At 51.6% G+C, this 18,445-nt stretch overlaps 1 protein-coding gene across 1 annotated transcript in view; it reads left to right on the top strand.

The window, feature by feature from the left end:
* Positions 1–512: 512 nt before the first annotated feature.
* Positions 513–18,445, top strand: part of rhobtb1 (Rho related BTB domain containing 1) — a 46,205-nt gene continuing 28,272 nt past the window's right edge. The window contains exon 1 of the mRNA XM_071394766.1: positions 513–1,077. The gene's annotated coding sequence lies outside the window, so the exon portion shown is untranslated. The remainder of the gene's footprint in view (positions 1,078–18,445) is intronic.

An 18,445-nucleotide genomic window follows, 5' to 3' on the forward strand; every position in this document is an offset into this window, starting at 1 on the left:
CGTGGTAGTAACCGTCGGGATGTCACCGTGATACAGTCTACACTGCTCAATGGGGAGAGTTTGCGCTGCAAGCCGACATCACAACATTTCTATTTTGTTTATTTAACCTTTATTTAACTTGGCCAGTCAGTTAACAAACAAATTATTATTTACAATGACGGCCTGCCCCGGGCCAAACCCGGACGACGCTGGGAGAAATGTGCGCCGCCCAATGGGACTCCTAAACACGGCCGGATGTGATACTACATGGGCCACATCAGTGTCATCGCTCCCGCTGGAGCTGGAAGTAGCTGGATATAGTGTAGCCAATATCAGACCAGGGTTAAAGATAAAGCACATTCATTGTAGTGGTTTTAGACGGAAATGTACAACTATGGCATTTAATGTCGGTCTAAAGAGACATTTTTGTAAAAATAAATAAATAATACTATTATTCCGATAGAACGGAATGATTCTGAACACTCCCACGCCACAACTTCGGCAGACAAGTTTCAAATGATCACTGACATTTCTAGACATATACATAAATCCGCTAACTGGGAATCAGGACGACTGACTGAACCGAATCCGTTTGTCTCCACTCGACTCTCACTGCGCTCCAAACGTAGGCACCGGCCGTACCGGTATAACCTCTCCGGTAGCGGGCTGAACCACCTGGTTTTTCTGAATGAAACCGTAGCTCGCCTCGCGCTATAAATAGAACGGACGGGCCTGACGTCACCGTGGAAGCAGCATCACGTCGTTTTGTTCCGTGTTGTGTGGCTGCAGATTATTATTTTTTTACCGATGCGCTTTCGGATGGGGAAGGACAGAGTACTTCTGAAGGCAGCCCGGACAATGAAGCTAGATACGTAGTAGTGGTTATTGTTACATTGGGAAGGGAGGAAAGGATTACCGGTCAACGAACTGGGGCGTGATACCAGTTACGACATGATCTTGCAGTAGTTGCCTAGCGAGCGGCGAGCGGTTCTTATTTGTACAGTAGCCATCGAGCTACCTGCAATTATTGAATCGTACTCTGACCTCCTGACTGTAGTTTTGGTCGACCAGATCACACTCACTCAGCCCTGGAGAACGGTAGGTGCTTCTGTTATGACATCTTGGCCAACCGGAACCAGGACTAGGGTGGTGTCTGTCCTCTCATTGTTATTTCATTACAGAGTTGTGCTTGGCACTTACACTGTAGGTGAGTCGAGATGCACTTTAACTCATTTTAATGTGTGGATACAAATTATATCTTGCAATGATACTATTCTTGTTACATTATTTAATTGATGTCATTATTTGAGTCCCAAGTTAGTGTCCATTTAGAGTAAACTACAGCAGTCTGGTTGTGAAACACATTGTGGAGGTTTGGAAACAGTTAAAGACTTTGTTGACATGCAGCTAAATGACATCACAGAGGGATTATGACATCACAGAGGGATTATGACATCACAGAGGGATTATGACAAGCAGCAGACTCCCATCAACTATCTTCTGAAATGGTTAACAAGTCATGTTATAAAACATGTATGTAGCTAATTAGATTAGTTTATTAGTCACATGCAACTACTGTGATTATTATTATCATTTATGAACATTTGAACATCTTGGCCATGTTCTGTTATAATCTCCACCCGGCACAGCCAGAAGAGGACTGGCCACCCCTCATAGCCTGGTTCCTCTCTAGGTTTCTTCCTAGGTTCTGGCCTTTCTAGGGAGTTTTTCCTAGCCACCGTGCTTCTACACCTGCATTGCTTGCTGTTTGGGGTTTTAGGCTGGGTTTCTGTACAGCACTTTGAGATATCAGCTGATGTACGAAGGGCTATATAAATACATTTGATTTGATGCACAGGGTCGCAAATGTAATTGCAGGGAACAGTGAAATTCTTCACCTCTGACATGTTGTTACACTCCGTTCCCTCCTCTTTCAGAGTAGCATCACTGGTGTTGACTAGGCCCGTGTTCCCTCCTCTTTCAGAGTAGCATCACTGGTGTTGACTAGGCCCGTGTTCCCTCCTCTTTCAGAGTAGCATCACTGGTGTTGACTAGGCCCGTTCCTTCCTCTTTCAGAGTAGCATCACTGGTGTTGACTAGGCCCGTGTCCCCTCCTCTTTCAGAGTAGCATCACTGGTGTTGACTAGGCCCGTGTTCCCTCCTCTTTCAGAGTAGCATCACTGGTGTTGACTAGGCCCGTGTTCCCTCCTCTTTCAGAGTAGCATCACTGGTGTTGACTAGGCCCGTGTTCCCTCCTCTTTCAGAGTAGCATCACTGGTGTTGACTAGGCCCGTGTTCCCTCCTCTTTCAGAGTAGCATCACTGGTGTTGACTAGGCCCGTGTTCCCTCCTCTTTCAGAGTAGCATCACTGGTGTTGACTAGGCCCGTGTTCCCTCCTCTTTCAGAGTAGCATCACTGGTGTTGACTAGGCCCGTGTTCCCTCCTCTTTCAGAGTAGCATCACTGGTGTTGACTAGGCCCGTGTTCCCTCCTCTTTCAGAGTAGCATCACTGGTGTTGACTAGGCCCGTTCCCTCCTCTTTCAGAGTAGCATCACTGGTGTTGACTAGGCCCGTGTTCCCTCCTCTTTCAGAGTAGCATCACTGGTGTTGACTAGGCCCGTGTTCCCTCCTCTTTCAGAGTAGCATCACTGGTGTTGACTAGGCCCGTGTTCCCTCCTCTTTCAGAGTAGCATCACTGGTGTTGACTAGGCCCGTGTTCCCTCCTCTTTCAGAGTAGCATCACTGGTGTTGACTAGGCCCGTGTTCCCTCCTCTTTCAGAGTAGCATCACTGGTGTTGACTAGGCCCGTGTTCCCTCCTCTTTCAGAGTAGCATCACTGGTGTTGACTAGGCCCATGTTCCCTCCTCTTTCAGAGTAGCATCACTGGTGTTGACTAGGCCCGTGTTCCCTCCTCTTTCAGAGTAGCATCACTGGTGTTGACTAGGCCCGTGTTCCCTCCTCTTTCAGAGTAGCATCACTGGTGTTGACTAGGCCCGTGTTCCCTCCTCTTTCAGAGTAGCATCACTGGTGTTGACTAGGCCCGTGTTCCCTCCTCTTTCAGAGTAGCATCACTGGTGTTGACTAGGCCCGTGTTCCCTCCTCTTTCAGAGTAGCATCACTGGTGTTGACTAGGCCCGTTCCCTCCTCTTTCAGAGTAGCATCACTGGTGTTGACTAGGCCCGTGTTCCCTCCTCTTTCAGAGTAGCATCACTGGTGTTGACTAGGCCCGTGTTCCCTCCTCTTTCAGAGTAGCATCACTGGTGTTGACTAGGCCCGTGTTCCCTCCTCTTTCAGAGTAGCATCACTGGTGTTGACTAGGCCCGTGTTCCCTCCTCTTTCAGAGTAGGATCACTGGTGTTGACTAGGCCCGTGTTCCCTCCTCTTTCAGAGTAGCATCACTGGTGTTGACTAGGCCCGTGTTCCCTCCTCTTTCAGAGTAGCATCACTGGTGTTGACTAGGCCCGTGTTCCCTCCTCTTTCAGAGTAGCATCACTGGTGTTGACTAGGCCCGTGTTCCCTCCTCTTTCAGAGTAGCATCACTGGTGTTGACTAGGCCCGTGTTCCCTCCTCTTTCAGAGTAGCATCACTGGTGTTGACTAGGCCCGTGTTCCCTCCTCTTTCAGAGTAGCATCACTGGTGTTGACTAGGCCCGTGTTCCCTCCTCTTTCAGAGTAGCATCACTGGTGTTGACTAGGCCCGTGTTCCCTCCTCTTTCAGAGTAGCATCACTGGTGTTGACTAGGCCCGTGTTCCCTCCTCTTTCAGAGTAGCATCACTGGTGTTGACTAGGCCCGTGTTCCCTCCTCTTTCAGAGTAGCATCACTGGTGTTGACTAGGCCCGTGTTCCCTCCTCTTTCAGAGTAGCATCACTGGTGTTGACTAGGCCCGTGTTCCCTCCTCTTTCAGAGTAGCATCACTGGTGTTGACTAGGCCCGTGTTCCCTCCTCTTTCAGAGTAGCATCACTGGTGTTGACTAGGCCCGTGTTCCCTCCTCTTTCAGAGTAGCATCACTGGTGTTGACTAGGCCCGTGTTCCCTCCTCTTTCAGAGTAGCATCACTGGTGTTGACTAGGCCCGTGTTCCCTCCTCTTTCAGAGTAGCATCACTGGTGTTGACTAGGCCCGTGTTCCCTCCTCTTTCAGAGTAGCATCACTGGTGTTGACTAGGCCCGTGTTCCCTCCTCTTTCAGAGTAGCATCACTGGTGTTGACTAGGCCCGTGTTCCCTCCTCTTTCAGAGTAGCATCACTGGTGTTGACTAGGCCCGTGTTCCCTCCTCTTTCAGAGTAGCATCACTGGTGTTGACTAGGCCCGTGTTCCCTCCTCTTTCAGAGTAGCATCACTGGTGTTGACTAGGCCCGTGTTCCCTCCTCTTAGCTACTGAAGTCAACTGTTCTGAATGTCATACAGTAGGACTACCATTCAGCTGGCCCCTCTTTACCCGAGCCCTTTCAGCTGGCCCCTCTTTACCCGAGACATTTCAGCTGGCCCCTCTTTACCCGAGTCCTTTCAGCTGGCCCCTCTTTACCCGACACCTTTCAGCTGGCCCCTTTTTACCCGACACCTTTCAGCTGGCCCCTCTTTACCCGAGTCCTTTCAGCTGGCCCCTCTTTACCCGACACCTTTCAGCTGGCCCCTCTTTACCCGACACCTTTCAGCTGGCCCCTTTTTACCCGGCACCTTTCAGCTGGCCCCTCTTTACCCGAGACCTTTCAGCTGGCCCCTTTTTACCCGGCACCTTTCAGCTGGCCCCTCTTTACCCGAGTCCTTTCAGCTGGCCCCTCTTTACCCGAGTCCTTTCAGCTGGCCCCTCTTTACCCGACACCTTTCAGCTGGCCCCTCTTTACCCGACACCTTTCAGCTGGCCCCTTTTTACCCGGCACCTTTCAGCTGGCCCCTCATTACCCGAGACTTTTCAGCTGGCCCCTTTTTACCCGGCACCTTTAAGCTGGCCCCTCTTTACCAGAGTCCTTTCAGCTGGCCCCTCTTTACCCGAGTCCTTTCAGCTGGCCCCTCTTTATCCGAGTCCTTTCAGCTGGCCCCTGTTTACCCGAGTCCTTTCAGCTGGCCCCTCTTTACCCGAGACCTTTAAGCTGGCCCCTCTTTACCTGAGTCCTTTAAGCTGGCCCCTCTTTACCCGACACCTTTAACCTGGCCCCTCTTTACCCGAGTCCTTTCAGCTGGCCCCTCTTTACCCGAGACCATTCAGCTGGCCCCTCTTTACCCGAGACCTTTAAGCTGGCCCCTCTTTACCCGAGTCCTTTCAGCTGGCCCCTCTTTACCCGAGACCTTTCAGCTGGCCCCTGTTTACCCGAGACCTTTCAGCTGGCCCCTCTTTACCCGAGACCTTTCAGCTGGCCCCTTTTTACCCGGCACCTTTCAGCTGGCCCCTTTTTACCCGGCACCTTTCAGCTGGCCCCTCTTTACCCGGCACCTTTCAGCTGGCCCCTCTTTACCCGGCACCTTTCAGCTGGCCCCTCTTTACCCGGCACCTTTCAGCTGGCCCCTCTTTACCCGACACCTTTCAGCTGGCCCCTCTTTACCCGACACCTTTCAGCTGGCCCCTCTTTACCCGAGACCTTTCAGCTGGCCCCTCTTTACCCGAGTCCTTTCAGCTGGCCCCTCTTTACCCGAGACCTTTCAGCTGGCCCCTCTTTACCAGACACCTTTCAGCTGGCCCCTCTTTACCCGAGTCCTTTCAGCTGGCCCCTCTTTACCCGAGACCTTTCAGCTGGCCCCTCTTTACCAGACACCTTTCAGCTGGCCCCTCTTTACCCGAGGCCTTTCAGCTGGCCCCTCTTTACCCAACACCTTTCAGCTGGCCCCTTTTTACCCGGCACCTTTCAGCTGGCCCCTTTTTACCCGGCACCTTTCAGCTGGCCCCTCTTTACCCGGCACCTTTCAGCTGGCCCCTCTTTACCCGGCACCTTTCAGCTGGCCCCTCTTTACCCGACACCTTTCAGCTGGCCCCTCTTTACCCGACACCTTTCAGCTGGCCCCTCTTTACCCGACACCTTTCAGCTGGCCCCTCTTTACCCGAGACCTTTCAGCTGGCCCCTCTTTACCCGAGTCCTTTCAGCTGGCCCCTCTTTACCCGAGACCTTTCAGCTGGCCCCTCTTTACCCGAGTCCTTTCAGCTGGCCCCTCTTTACCCGAGTCCTTTCAGCTGGCCCCTCTTTATCCGAGTCCTTTCAGCTGGCCCCTGTTTACCCGAGTCCTTTCAGCTGGCCCCTCTTTACCCGAGACCTTTAAGCTGGCCCCTCTTTACCTGAGTCCTTTAAGCTGGCCCCTCTTTACCCGAGACCTTTAAGCTGGCCCCTCTTTACCTGAGTCCTTTAAGCTGGCCCCTCTTTACCCGACACCTTTAACCTGGCCCCTCTTTACCCGAGTCCTTTCAGCTGGCCCCTCTTTACCCGAGACCATTCAGCTGGCCCCTCTTTACCCGAGACCTTTAAGCTGGCCCCTCTTTACCCGAGTCCTTTCAGCTGGCCCCTCTTTACCCGAGACCTTTCAGCTGGCCCCTGTTTACCCGAGACCTTTCAGCTGGCCCCTCTTTACCCGAGACCTTTCAGCTGGCCCCTTTTTACCCGGCACCTTTCAGCTGGCCCCTCTTTACCCGGCACCTTTCAGCTGGCCCCTCTTTACCCGGCACCTTTCAGCTGGCCCCTCTTTACCCGGCACCTTTCAGCTGGCCCCTCTTTACCCGGCACCTTTCAGCTGGCCCCTCTTTACCCGACACCTTTCAGCTGGCCCCTCTTTACCCGACACCTTTCAGCTGGCCCCTCTTTACCCGAGACCTTTCAGCTGGCCCCTCTTTACCCGAGTCCTTTCAGCTGGCCCCTCTTTACCAGACACCTTTCAGCTGGCCCCTCTTTACCCGAGTCCTTTCAGCTGGCCCCTCTTTACCCGACACCTTTCAGCTGGCCCCTCTTTACCAGACACCTTTCAGCTGGCCCCTCTTTACCCGACACCTTTCAGCTGGCCCCTCTTTACCCGACACCTTTCAGCTGGCCCCTCTTTACCCGACACCTTTCAGCTGGCCCCTCTTTACCCGACACCTTTCAGCTGGCCCCTCTTTACCCGAGTCCTTTCAGCTGGCCCCTCTTTACCCGAGACCTTTCAGCTGGCCCCTCTTTACCCGAGACCTTTCAGCTGGCCCCTCTTTACCAGACACCTTTCAGCTGGCCCCTCTTTACCCGAGTCCTTTCAGCTGGCCCCTCTTTACCCGACACCTTTCAGCTGGCCCCTCTTTACCAGACACCTTTCAGCTGGCCCCTCTTTACCAGACACCTTTCAGCTGGCCCCTCTTTACCAGACACCTTTCAGCTGGCCCCTCTTTACCCGAGTCCTTTCAGCTGGCCCCTCTTTACCCGAGACCTTTCAGCTGGCCCCTCTTTACCCGAGTCCTTTCAGCTGGCCCCTCTTTACCCGACACCTTTCAGCTGGCCCCTCTTTACCCGACACCTTTGAGCTGGCCCCTTTTTACCCGGCACCTTTCAGCTGGCCCCTCTTTACCCGAGACCTTTCAGCTGGCCCCTTTTTACCCGGCACCTTTCAGCTGGCCCCTCTTTACCCGAGTCCTTTCAGCTGGCCCCTCTTTATCCGAGTCCTTTCAGCTGGCCCCTGTTTACCCGAGTCCTTTCAGCTGGCCCCTCTTTACCCGAGACCTTTAAGCTGGCCCCTCTTTACCCGAGTCCTTTAAGCTGGCCCCTCTTTACCCGACACCTTTAAGCTGGCCCCTCTTTACCCGAGTCCTTTCAGCTGGCCCCTCTTTACCCGAGACCATTCAGCTGGCCCCTCTTTACCCGAGACCTTTAAGCTAGCCCCTCTTTACCCGAGTCCTTTCAGCTGGCCCCTCTTTACCCGAGACCTTTCAGCTGGCCCCTGTTTACCCGAGACCTTTCAGCTGGCCCCTGTTTACCCGAGACCTTTCAGCTGGCCCCTTTTTACCCGGCACCTTTCAGCTGGCCCCTTTTTACCCGGCACCTTTCAGCTGGCCCCTCTTTACCCGGCACCTTTCAGCTGGCCCCTCTTTACCCGGCACCTTTCAGCTGGCCCCTCTTTACCCGGCACCTTTCAGCTGGCCCCTCTTTACCCGACACCTTTCAGCTGGCCCCTCTTTACCCGACACCTTTCAGCTGGCCCCTCTTTACCCGACACCTTTCAGCTGGCCCCTCTTTACCCGAGACCTTTCAGCTGGCCCCTCTTTACCCGAGTCCTTTCAGCTGGCCCCTCTTTACCCGAGACCTTTCAGCTGGCCCCTCTTTACCCGAGACCTTTCAGCTGGCCCCTCTTTACCCGAGGCCAGTCTCCTCCTCCCTCTATTCTCTGACCTCTAGATGTGATTTGTTTAGGATGCAGGGCTGTGGATTAGAGCCAGTCTCCTCCTCCTCCTCCCTCTATTCCCTGACCTCTAGATGTGATTTGTTTAGGATGCAGGGCTGTGGATCAGAGCCAGTCTCCTCCTCCTCCTCCCTCTATTCCCTGACCTCTAGATGTGATTTGTTTAGGATGCAGGGCTGTGGATTAGAGCCAGTCTCCTCCTCTTCCTCCCTCTATTCCCTGACCTCTAGATGTGATTTGTTTAGGATCCAGGGCTGTGGATTAGAGCCAGTCTCCTCCTCCCTCTATTCTCTGACCTCTAGATGTGATTTGTTTAGGATGCAGGGCTGTGGATTAGAGCCAGTCTCCTCCTCCTCCTCCCTCTATTCTCTGACCTCTAGATGTGATTTGTTTAGGATGCAGGGCTGTGGATCAGAGCCAGTCTCCTCCTCCTCCTCCCTCTATTCCCTGACCTCTAGATGTGATTTGTTTAGGATGCAGGGCTGTGGATTAGAGCCAGTCTCCTCCTCCCTCTATTCCCTGACCTCTAGATGTGATTTGTTTAGGATGCAGGGCTGTGGATTAGAGTCAGTCTCCTCCTCCTCCTCCCTCTATTCTCTGACCTCTAGATGTGATTTGTTTAGGATGCAGGGCTGTGGATCAGAGCCAGTCTCCTCCTCCCTCTATTCCCTGACCTCTAGATGTGATTTGTTTAGGATGCAGGGCTGTGGATTAGAGCCAGTCTCCTCCTCCCTCTATTCCCTGACCTCTAGATGTGATTTGTTTAGGATGCAGGGCTGTGGATTAGAGCCAGTCTCCTCCTCCTCCTCCCTCTATTCCCTGACCTCTAGATGTGATTTGTTTAGGATGCAGGGCTGTGGATTAGAGCCAGTCTCCTCCTCCTCCCTCTATTCTCTGACCTCTAGATGTGATTTGTTTAGGATGCAGGGCTGTGGATTAGAGCCAGTCTCCTCCTCCTCCCTCTATTCCCTGACCTCTAGATGTGATTTGTTTAGGATGCAGGGCTGTGGATTAGAGCCAGTCTCCTCCTCCCTCTATTCCCTGACCTCTAGATGTGATTTGTTTAGGATGCAGGGCTGTGGATCAGAGCCAGTCTCCTCCTCCTCCTCCCTCTTTTCTCTGACCTCTAGATGTGATTTGTTTAGGATGCAGGGCTGTGGATTAGAGCCAGTCTCCTCCTCCTCCTCCCTCTATTCTCTGACCTCTAGATGTGATTTGTTTAGGATGCAGGGCTGTGGATCAGAGCCAGTCTCCTCCTCCCTCTATTCCCTGACCTCTAGATGTGATTTGTTTAGGATGCAGGGCTGTGGATTAGAGCCAGTCTCCTCCTCCCTCTATTCCCTGACCTCTAGATGTGATTTGTTTAGGATGCAGGGCTGTGGATTAGAGCCAGTCTCCTCCTCCCTCTATTCCCTGACCTCTAGATGTGATTTGTTTAGGATGCAGGGCTGTGGATTAGAGCCAGTCTCCTCCTCCTCCTCCCTCTATTCTCTGACCTCTAGATGTGATTTGTTTAGGATGCAGGGCTGTGGATTAGAGCCAGTCTCCTCCTCCTCCTCCCTCTATTCCCTGACCTCTAGATGTGATTTGTTTAGGATGCAGGGCTGTGGATCAGAGCCAGTCTCCTCCTCCTCCTCCCTCTATTCCCTGACCTCTAGATGTGATTTGTTTAGGATGCAGGGCTGTGGATTAGAGCCAGTCTCCTCCTCCCTCTATTCTCTGACCTCTAGATGTGATTTGTTTAGGATGCAGGGCTGTGGATTAGAGCCAGTCTCCTCCTCCTCCTCCCTCTATTCCCTGACCTCTAGATGTGATTTGTTTAGGATGCAGGGCTGTGGATTAGAGCCAGTCTCCTCCTCTTCCTCCCTCTATTCCCTGACCTCTAGATGTGATTTGTTTAGGATGCAGGGCTGTGGATTAGAGCCAGTCTCCTCCTCCCTCTATTCTCTGACCTCTAGATGTGATTTGTTTAGGATGCAGGGCTGTGGATTAGAGCCAGTCTCCTCCTCCTCCTCCCTCTATTCTCTGACCTCTAGATGTGATTTGTTTAGGATGCAGGGCTGTGGATCAGAGCCAGTCTCCTCCTCCTCCTCCCTCTATTCCCTGACCTCTAGATGTGATTTGTTTAGGATGCAGGGCTGTGGATTAGAGCCAGTCTCCTCCTCCCTCTATTCCCTGACCTCTAGATGTGATTTGTTTAGGATGCAGGGCTGTGGATTAGAGCCAGTCTCCTCCTCCTCCTCCCTCTATTCTCTGACCTCTAGATGTGATTTGTTTAGGATGCAGGGCTGTGGATTAGAGCCAGTCTCCTCCTCCTCCTCCCTCTATTCCCTGACCTCTAGATGTGATTTGTTTAGGATGCAGGGCTGTGGATCAGAGCCAGTCTCCTCCTCCTCCTCCCTCTATTCCCTGACCTCTAGATGTGATTTGTTTAGGATGCAGGGCTGTGGATTAGAGCCAGTCTCCTCCTCCCTCTATTCTCTGACCTCTAGATGTGATTTGTTTAGGATGCAGGGCTGTGGATTAGAGCCAGTCTCCTCCTCCTCCTCCCTCTATTCCCTGACCTCTAGATGTGATTTGTTTAGGATGCAGGGCTGTGGATTAGAGCCAGTCTCCTCCTCTTCCTCCCTCTATTCCCTGACCTCTAGATGTGATTTGTTTAGGATGCAGGGCTGTGGATTAGAGCCAGTCTCCTCCTCCCTCTATTCTCTGACCTCTAGATGTGATTTGTTTAGGATGCAGGGCTGTGGATTAGAGCCAGTCTCCTCCTCCTCCTCCCTCTATTCCCTGACCTCTAGATGTGATTTGTTTAGGATGCAGGGCTGTGGATTAGAGCCAGTCTCCTCCTCCCTCTATTCCCTGACCTCTAGATGTGATTTGTTTAGGATGCAGGGCTGTGGATTAGAGTCAGTCTCCTCCTCCTCCTCCCTCTATTCTCTGACCTCTAGATGTGATTTGTTTAGGATGCAGGGCTGTGGATCAGAGCCAGTCTCCTCCTCCCTCTATTCCCTGACCTCTAGATGTGATTTGTTTAGGATGCAGGGCTGTGGATTAGAGCCAGTCTCCTCCTCCCTCTATTCTCTGACCTCGAGATGTGATTTGTTTAGGATGCAGGGCTGTGGATTAGAGCCAGTCTCCTCCTCCTCCTCCCTCTATTCCCTGACCTCTAGATGTGATTTGTTTAGGATGCAGGGCTGTGGATTAGAGCCAGTCTCCTCCTCCCTCTATTCCCTGACCTCTAGATGTGATTTGTTTAGGATGCAGGGCTGTGGATTAGAGTCAGTCTCCTCCTCCTCCTCCCTCTATTCTCTGACCTCTAGATGTGATTTGTTTAGGATGCAGGGCTGTGGATCAGAGCCAGTCTCCTCCTCCCTCTATTCCCTGACCTCTAGATGTGATTTGTTTAGGATGCAGGGCTGTGGATTAGAGCCAGTCTCCTCCTCCCTCTATTCTCTGACCTCGAGATGTGATTTGTTTAGGATGCAGGGCTGTGGATTAGAGCCAGTCTCCTCCTCCCTCTATTCCCTGACCTCTAGATGTGATTTGTTTAGGATGCAGGGCTGTGGATTAGAGCCAGTCTCCTCCTCCTCCTCCCTCTATTCCCTGACCTCTAGATGTGATTTGTTTAGGATGCAGGGCTGTGGATTAGAGCCAGTCTCCTCCTCCTCCCTCTATTCTCTGACCTCTAGATGTGATTTGTTTAGGATGCAGGGCTGTGGATTAGAGCCAGTCTCCTCCTCCTCCCTCTATTCCCTGACCTCTAGATGTGATTTGTTTAGGATGCAGGGCTGTGGATTAGAGCCAGTCTCCTCCTCCCTCTATTCCCTGACCTCTAGATGTGATTTGTTTAGGATGCAGGGCTGTGGATCAGAGCCAGTCTCCTCCTCCTCCTCCCTCTATTCTCTGACCTCTAGATGTGATTTGTTTAGGATGCAGGGCTGTGGATTAGAGCCAGTCTCCTCCTCCTCCTCCCTCTATTCTCTGACCTCTAGATGTGATTTGTTTAGGATGCAGGGCTGTGGATCAGAGCCAGTCTCCTCCTCCCTCTATTCCCTGACCTCTAGATGTGATTTGTTTAGGATGCAGGGCTGTGGATTAGAGCCAGTCTCCTCCTCCCTCTATTCCCTGACCTCTAGATGTGATTTGTTTAGGATGCAGGGCTGTGGATTAGAGCCAGTCTCCTCCTCCCTCTATTCCCTGACCTCTAGATGTGATTTGTTTAGGATGCAGGGCTGTGGATTAGAGCCAGTCTCCTCCTCCTCCTCCCTCTATTCTCTGACCTCTAGATGTGATTTGTTTAGGATGCAGGGCTGTGGATTAGAGCCAGTCTCCTCCTCCTCCTCCCTCTATTCCCTGACCTCTAGATGTGATTTGTTTAGGATGCAGGGCTGTGGATTAGAGCCAGTCTCCTCCTCCTCCTCCCTCTATTCCCTGACCTCTAGATGTGATTTGTTTAGGATGCAGGGCTGTGGATTAGAGCCAGTCTCCTCCTCCCTCTATTCCCTGACCTCTAGATGTGATTTGTTTAGGATGCAGGGCTGTGGATCAGAGCCAGTCTCCTCCTCTTCCTCCCTCTATTCTCTGACCTCTAGATGTGATTTGTTTAGGATGCAGGGCTGTGGATTAGAGCCAGTCTCCTCCTCCTCCTCCCTCTATTATCTGACCTCTAGATGTGATTTGTTTAGGATGCAGGGCTGTGGATCAGAGCCAGTCTCCTCCTCCTCCTCCCTCTATTTCCTGACCTCTAGATGTGATTTGTTTAGGATGCAGGGCTGTGGATTAGAGCCAGTCTCCTCCTCCCTCTATTCCCTGACCTCTAGATGTGATTTGTTTAGGATGCAGGGCTGTGGATTAGAGCCAGTCTCCTCCTCCTCCTCCCTCTATTCTCTGACCTCTAGATGTGATTTGTTTAGGATGCAGGGCTGTGGATTAGAGCCAGTCTCCTCCTCCTCCTCCCTCTATTCCCTGACCTCTAGATGTGATTTGTTTAGGATGCAGGGCTGTGGATTAGAGCCAGTCTCCTCCTCCTCCTCCCTCTATTCTCTGACCTCTAGATGTGATTTGTTTAGGATGCAGGGCTGTGGATCAGAGCCAGTCTCCTCCTCCTCCTCCCTCTATTCTCTGACCTCTAGATGTGATTTGTTTAGGATGCAGGGCTGTGGATTAGAGCCAGTCTCCTCCTCCCTCTATTATCTGACCTCTAGATGTGATTTGTTTAGGATGCAGGGCTGTGGATTAGAGCCAGTCTCCTCCTCCCTCTATTCCCTGACCTCTAGATGTGATTTGTTTAGGATGCAGGGCTGTGGATTAGATACAGTCTCCTCCTCCTCCTCCCTCTATTCCCTGACCTCTAGATGTGATTTGTTTAGGATGCAGGGCTGTGGATTAGAGCCAGTCTCCTCCTCCTCCTCCCTCTATTCTCTGACCTCTAGATGTGATTTGTTTAGGATGCAAGGCTGTGGATCAGAGCCAGTCTCCTCCTCCTCCTCCCTCTATTCTCTGACCTCTAGATGTGATTTGTTTAGGATGCAGGGCTGTGGATTAGAGCCAGTCTCCTCCTCCCTCTATTATCTGACCTCTAGATGTGATTTGTTTAGGATGCAGGGCTGTGGATTAGAGCCAGTCTCCTCCTCCTCCTCCCTCTATTCTCTGACCTCTAGATGTGATTTGTTTAGGATGCAGGGCTGTGGATCAGAGCCAGTCTCCTCCTCCTCCTCCCTCTATTCTCTGACCTCTAGATGTGATTTGTTTAGGATGCAGGGCTGTGGATTAGAGCCAGTCTCCTCCTCCCTCTATTATCTGACCTCTAGATGTGATTTGTTTAGGATGCAGGGCTGTGGATTAGAGCCAGTCTCCTCCTCCCTCTATTCCCTGACCTCTAGATGTGATTTGTTTAGGATGCAGGGCTGTGGATTAGATACAGTCTCCTCCTCCTCCTCCCTCTATTCCCTGACCTCTAGATGTGATTTGTTTAGGATGCAGGGCTGTGGATTAGAGCCAGTCTCCTCCTCCTCCTCCCTCTATTCTCTGACCTCTAGATGTGATTTGTTTAGGATGCAGGTCTCTGGATCAGAGCCAGTCTCCTCCTCCTCCTCCCTCTATTCTCTGACCTCTAGATGTGATTTGTTTAGGATGCAAGGCTGTGGATTAGAGCCAGTCTCCTCCTCCCTCTATTCCCTGACCTCTAGATGTGATTTGTTTAGGATGCAGGGCTGTGGATTAGAGCCAGTCTCCTCCTCCCTCTATTCTCTGACCTCTAGATGTGATTTGTTTAGGATGCAGGGCTGTGGATTAGAGCCAGTCTCCTCCTCCTCCTCCCTCTATTCTCTGACCTCTAGATGTGATTTGTTTAGGATGCAGGGCTGTGGATTAGAGCCAGTCTCCTCCTCCTCCTCCCTCTATTCTCTGACCTCTAGATGTGATTTGTTTAGGATGCAGGGCTGTGGATTAGAGCCAGTCTCCTACTCCTCCTCCCTCTATTCCCTGACCTCTAGATGTGATTTGTTTAGGATGCAGGGCTGTGGATCAGAGCCAGTCTCCTCCTCCTCCTCCCTCTATTCCCTGACCTCTAGATGTGATTTGTTTAGGATGCAGGGCTGTGGATTAGAGCCAGTCTCCTCCTCCCTCTATTCTCTGACCTCTAGATGAGATTTGTTTAGGATGCAGGGCTGTGGATTAGAGCCAGTCTCCTCCTCCCTCTATTCCCTGACCTCTAGATGTGATTTGTTTAGGATGCAGGGCTGTGGATTAGAGCCAGTCTCCTCCTCCTCCTCCCTCTATTCCCTGACCTCTAGATGTGATTTGTTTAGGATGCAGGGCTGTGGATTAGAGCCAGTCTCCTCCTCCTCCCTCTATTCTCTGACCTCTAGATGTGATTTGTTTAGGATGCAGGGCTGTGGATTAGAGCCAGTCTCCTCCTCCTCCTCCCTCTATTCCCTGACCTCTAGATGTGATTTGTTTAGGATGCAGGGCTGTGGATTAGAGCCAGTCTCCTCCTCCCTCTATTCCCTGACCTCTAGATGTGATTTGTTTAGGATGCAGGGCTGTGGATCAGAGCCAGTCTCCTCCTCCTCCTCCCTCTATTCTCTGACCTCTAGATGTGATTTGTTTAGGATGTAGGGCTGTGGATTAGAGCCAGTCTCCTCCTCCTCCTCCCTCTATTCTCTGACCTCTAGATGTGATTTGTTTAGGATGCAGGGCTGTGGATCAGAGCCAGTCTCCTCCTCCTCCTCCCTCTATTCCCTGACCTCTAGATGTGATTTGTTTAGGATGCAGGGCTGTGGATTAGAGCCAGTCTCCTCCTCCCTCTATTCCCTGACCTCTAGATGTGATTTGTTTAGGATGCAGGGCTGTGGATTAGAGCCAGTCTCCTCCTCCTCCTCCCTCTATTCTCTGACCTCTAGATGTGATTTGTTTAGGATGCAGGGCTGTGGATTAGAGCCATTCTCCTCCTCCTCCTCCCTCTATTCTCTGACCTCTAGATGTGATTTGTTTAGGATGCAGGTCTGTGGATTAGAGCCAGTCTCCTCCTCCTCCTCCCTCTATTCTCTGACCTCTAGATGTGATTTGTTTAGGATGCAGGGCTGTGGATTAGAGCCAGTCTCCTCCTCCTCCTCCCTCTATTCCCTGACCTCTAGATGTGATTTGTTTAGGATGCAGGGCTGTGGATCAGAGCCAGTCTCCTCCTCCTCCTCCCTCTATTCTCTGACCTCTAGATGTGATTTGTTTAGGATGCAGGGCTGTGGATTAGAGCCAGTCTCCTCCTCCCTCTATTCTCTGACCTCTAGATGTGATTTGTTTAGGATGCAGGGCTGTGGATTAGAGCCAGTCTCCTCCTCCTTCCTCTATTCCCTGACCTCTAGATGTGATTTGTTTAGGATGCAGGGCTGTGGATTAGAGCCAGTCTCCTCCTCCCTCTATTCCCTGACCTCTAGATGTGATTTGTTTAGGATGCAGGGCTGTGGATTAGAGCCAGTCTCCTCCTCCTCCTCCCTCTATTCCCTGACCTCTAGATGTGATTTGTTTAGGATGCAGGGCTGTGGATTAGAGCCAGTCTCCTCCTCCCTCTATTCCCTGACCTCTAGATGTGATTTGTTTAGGATGCAGGGCTGTGGATTAGAGCCAGTCTCCTCCTCCTCCTCCCTCTATTCCCTGACCTCTAGATGTGATTTGTTTAGGATGCAGGGCTGTGGATTAGAGCCAGTCTCCTCCTCCCTCTATTCCCTGACCTCTAGATGTGATTTGTTTAGGATGCAGGGCTGTGGATTAGAGCCAGTCTCCTCCTCCTCCTCCCTCTATTCTCTGACCTCTAGATGTGATTTGTTTAGGATGCAGGGCTGTGGATTAGAGCCATTCTCCTCCTCCTCCTCCCTCTATTCTCTGACCTCTAGATGTGATTTGTTTAGGATGCAGGTCTGTGGATTAGAGCCAGTCTCCTCCTCCTCCTCCCTCTATTCTCTGACCTCTAGATGTGATTTGTTTAGGATGCAGGGCTGTGGATTAGAGCCAGTCTCCTCCTCCTCCTCCCTCTATTCCCTGACCTCTAGATGTGATTTGTTTAGGATGCAGGGCTGTGGATCAGAGCCAGTCTCCTCCTCCTCCTCCCTCTATTCTCTGACCTCTAGATGTGATTTGTTTAGGATGCAGGGCTGTGGATTAGAGCCAGTCTCCTCCTCCCTCTATTCTCTGACCTCTAGATGTGATTTGTTTAGGATGCAGGGCTGTGGATTAGAGCCAGTCTCCTCCTCCTTCCTCTATTCCCTGACCTCTAGATGTGATTTGTTTAGGATGCAGGGCTGTGGATTAGAGCCAGTCTCCTCCTCCCTCTATTCCCTGACCTCTAGATGTGATTTGTTTAGGATGCAGGGCTGTGGATTAGAGCCAGTCTCCTCCTCCTCCTCCCTCTATTCCCTGACCTCTAGATGTGATTTGTTTAGGATGCAGGGCTGTGGATTAGAGCCAGTCTCCTCCTCCCTCTATTCCCTGACCTCTAGATGTGATTTGTTTAGGATGCAGGGCTGTGGATTAGAGCCAGTCTCCTCCTCCTCCTCCCTCTATTCCCTGACCTCTAGATGTGATTTGTTTAGGATGCAGGGCTGTGGATTAGAGCCAGTCTCCTCCTCCCTCTATTCCCTGACCTCTAGATGTGATTTGTTTAGGATGCAGGGCTGTGGATTAGAGCCAGTCTCCTCCTCCTCCTCCCTCTATTCCCTGACCTCTAGATGTGATTTGTTTAGGATGCAGGGCTGTGGATTAGAGCCAGTCTCCTCCTCCCTCTATTCTCTGACCTCTAGATGTGATTTGTTTAGGATGCAGGGCTGTGGGTTAGAGCCAGTCTCCTCCTCCCTCTATTCCCTGACCTCTAGATGTGATTTGTTTAGGATGCAGGGCTGTGGATTAGAGCCAGTCTCCTCCTCCCTCTATTCTCTGACCTCTAGATGTGATTTGTTTAGGATGCAGGGCTGTGGATTAGAGCCAGTCTCCTCCTCCCTCTATTCCCTGACCTCTAGATGTGATTTGTTTAGGATGCAGGGCTGTGGATCAGAGCCAGTCTCCTCCTCCTCCTCCCTCTATTCCCTGACCTCTAGATGTGATTTGTTTAGGATGCAGGGCTGTGGATTAGAGCCAGTCTCCTCCTCCTCCTCCCTCTATTCCCTGACCTCTAGATGTGATTTGTTTAGGATGCAGGGCTGTGGATTAGAGCAAGTCTCCTCCTCCTCCTCCCTCTATTCCCTGACCTCTAGATGTGATTTGTTTAGGATGCAGGTCTGTGGATTAGAGCCAGTCTCCTCCTCCTCCTCCCTCTATTCCCTGACCTCTAGATGTGATTTGTTTAGGATGCAGGGCTGTGGATTAGAGCCAGTCTCCTCCTCCTCCTCCCTCTATTCCCTGACCTCTAGATGTGATTTGTTTAGGATGCAGGGCTGTGGATTAGAGCCAGTCTCCTCCTCCCTCTATTCCCTGACCTCTAGATGTGATTTGTTTAGGATGAAGGGCTGTGGATCAGAGCCAGTCTCCTCCTCCTCCTCCCTCTATTCTCTGACCTCTAGATGTGATTTGTTTAGGATGCAGGGCTGTGGATTAGAGCCAGTCTCCTCCCTCTATTCCCTGACCTCTAGATGTGATTT

The sequence above is a fragment of the Salvelinus alpinus genome, chromosome 3, assembly GCF_045679555.1.
Source record: "Salvelinus alpinus chromosome 3, SLU_Salpinus.1, whole genome shotgun sequence".
NCBI classification, from domain to species: Eukaryota; Metazoa; Chordata; class Actinopteri; order Salmoniformes; family Salmonidae; genus Salvelinus; species Salvelinus alpinus.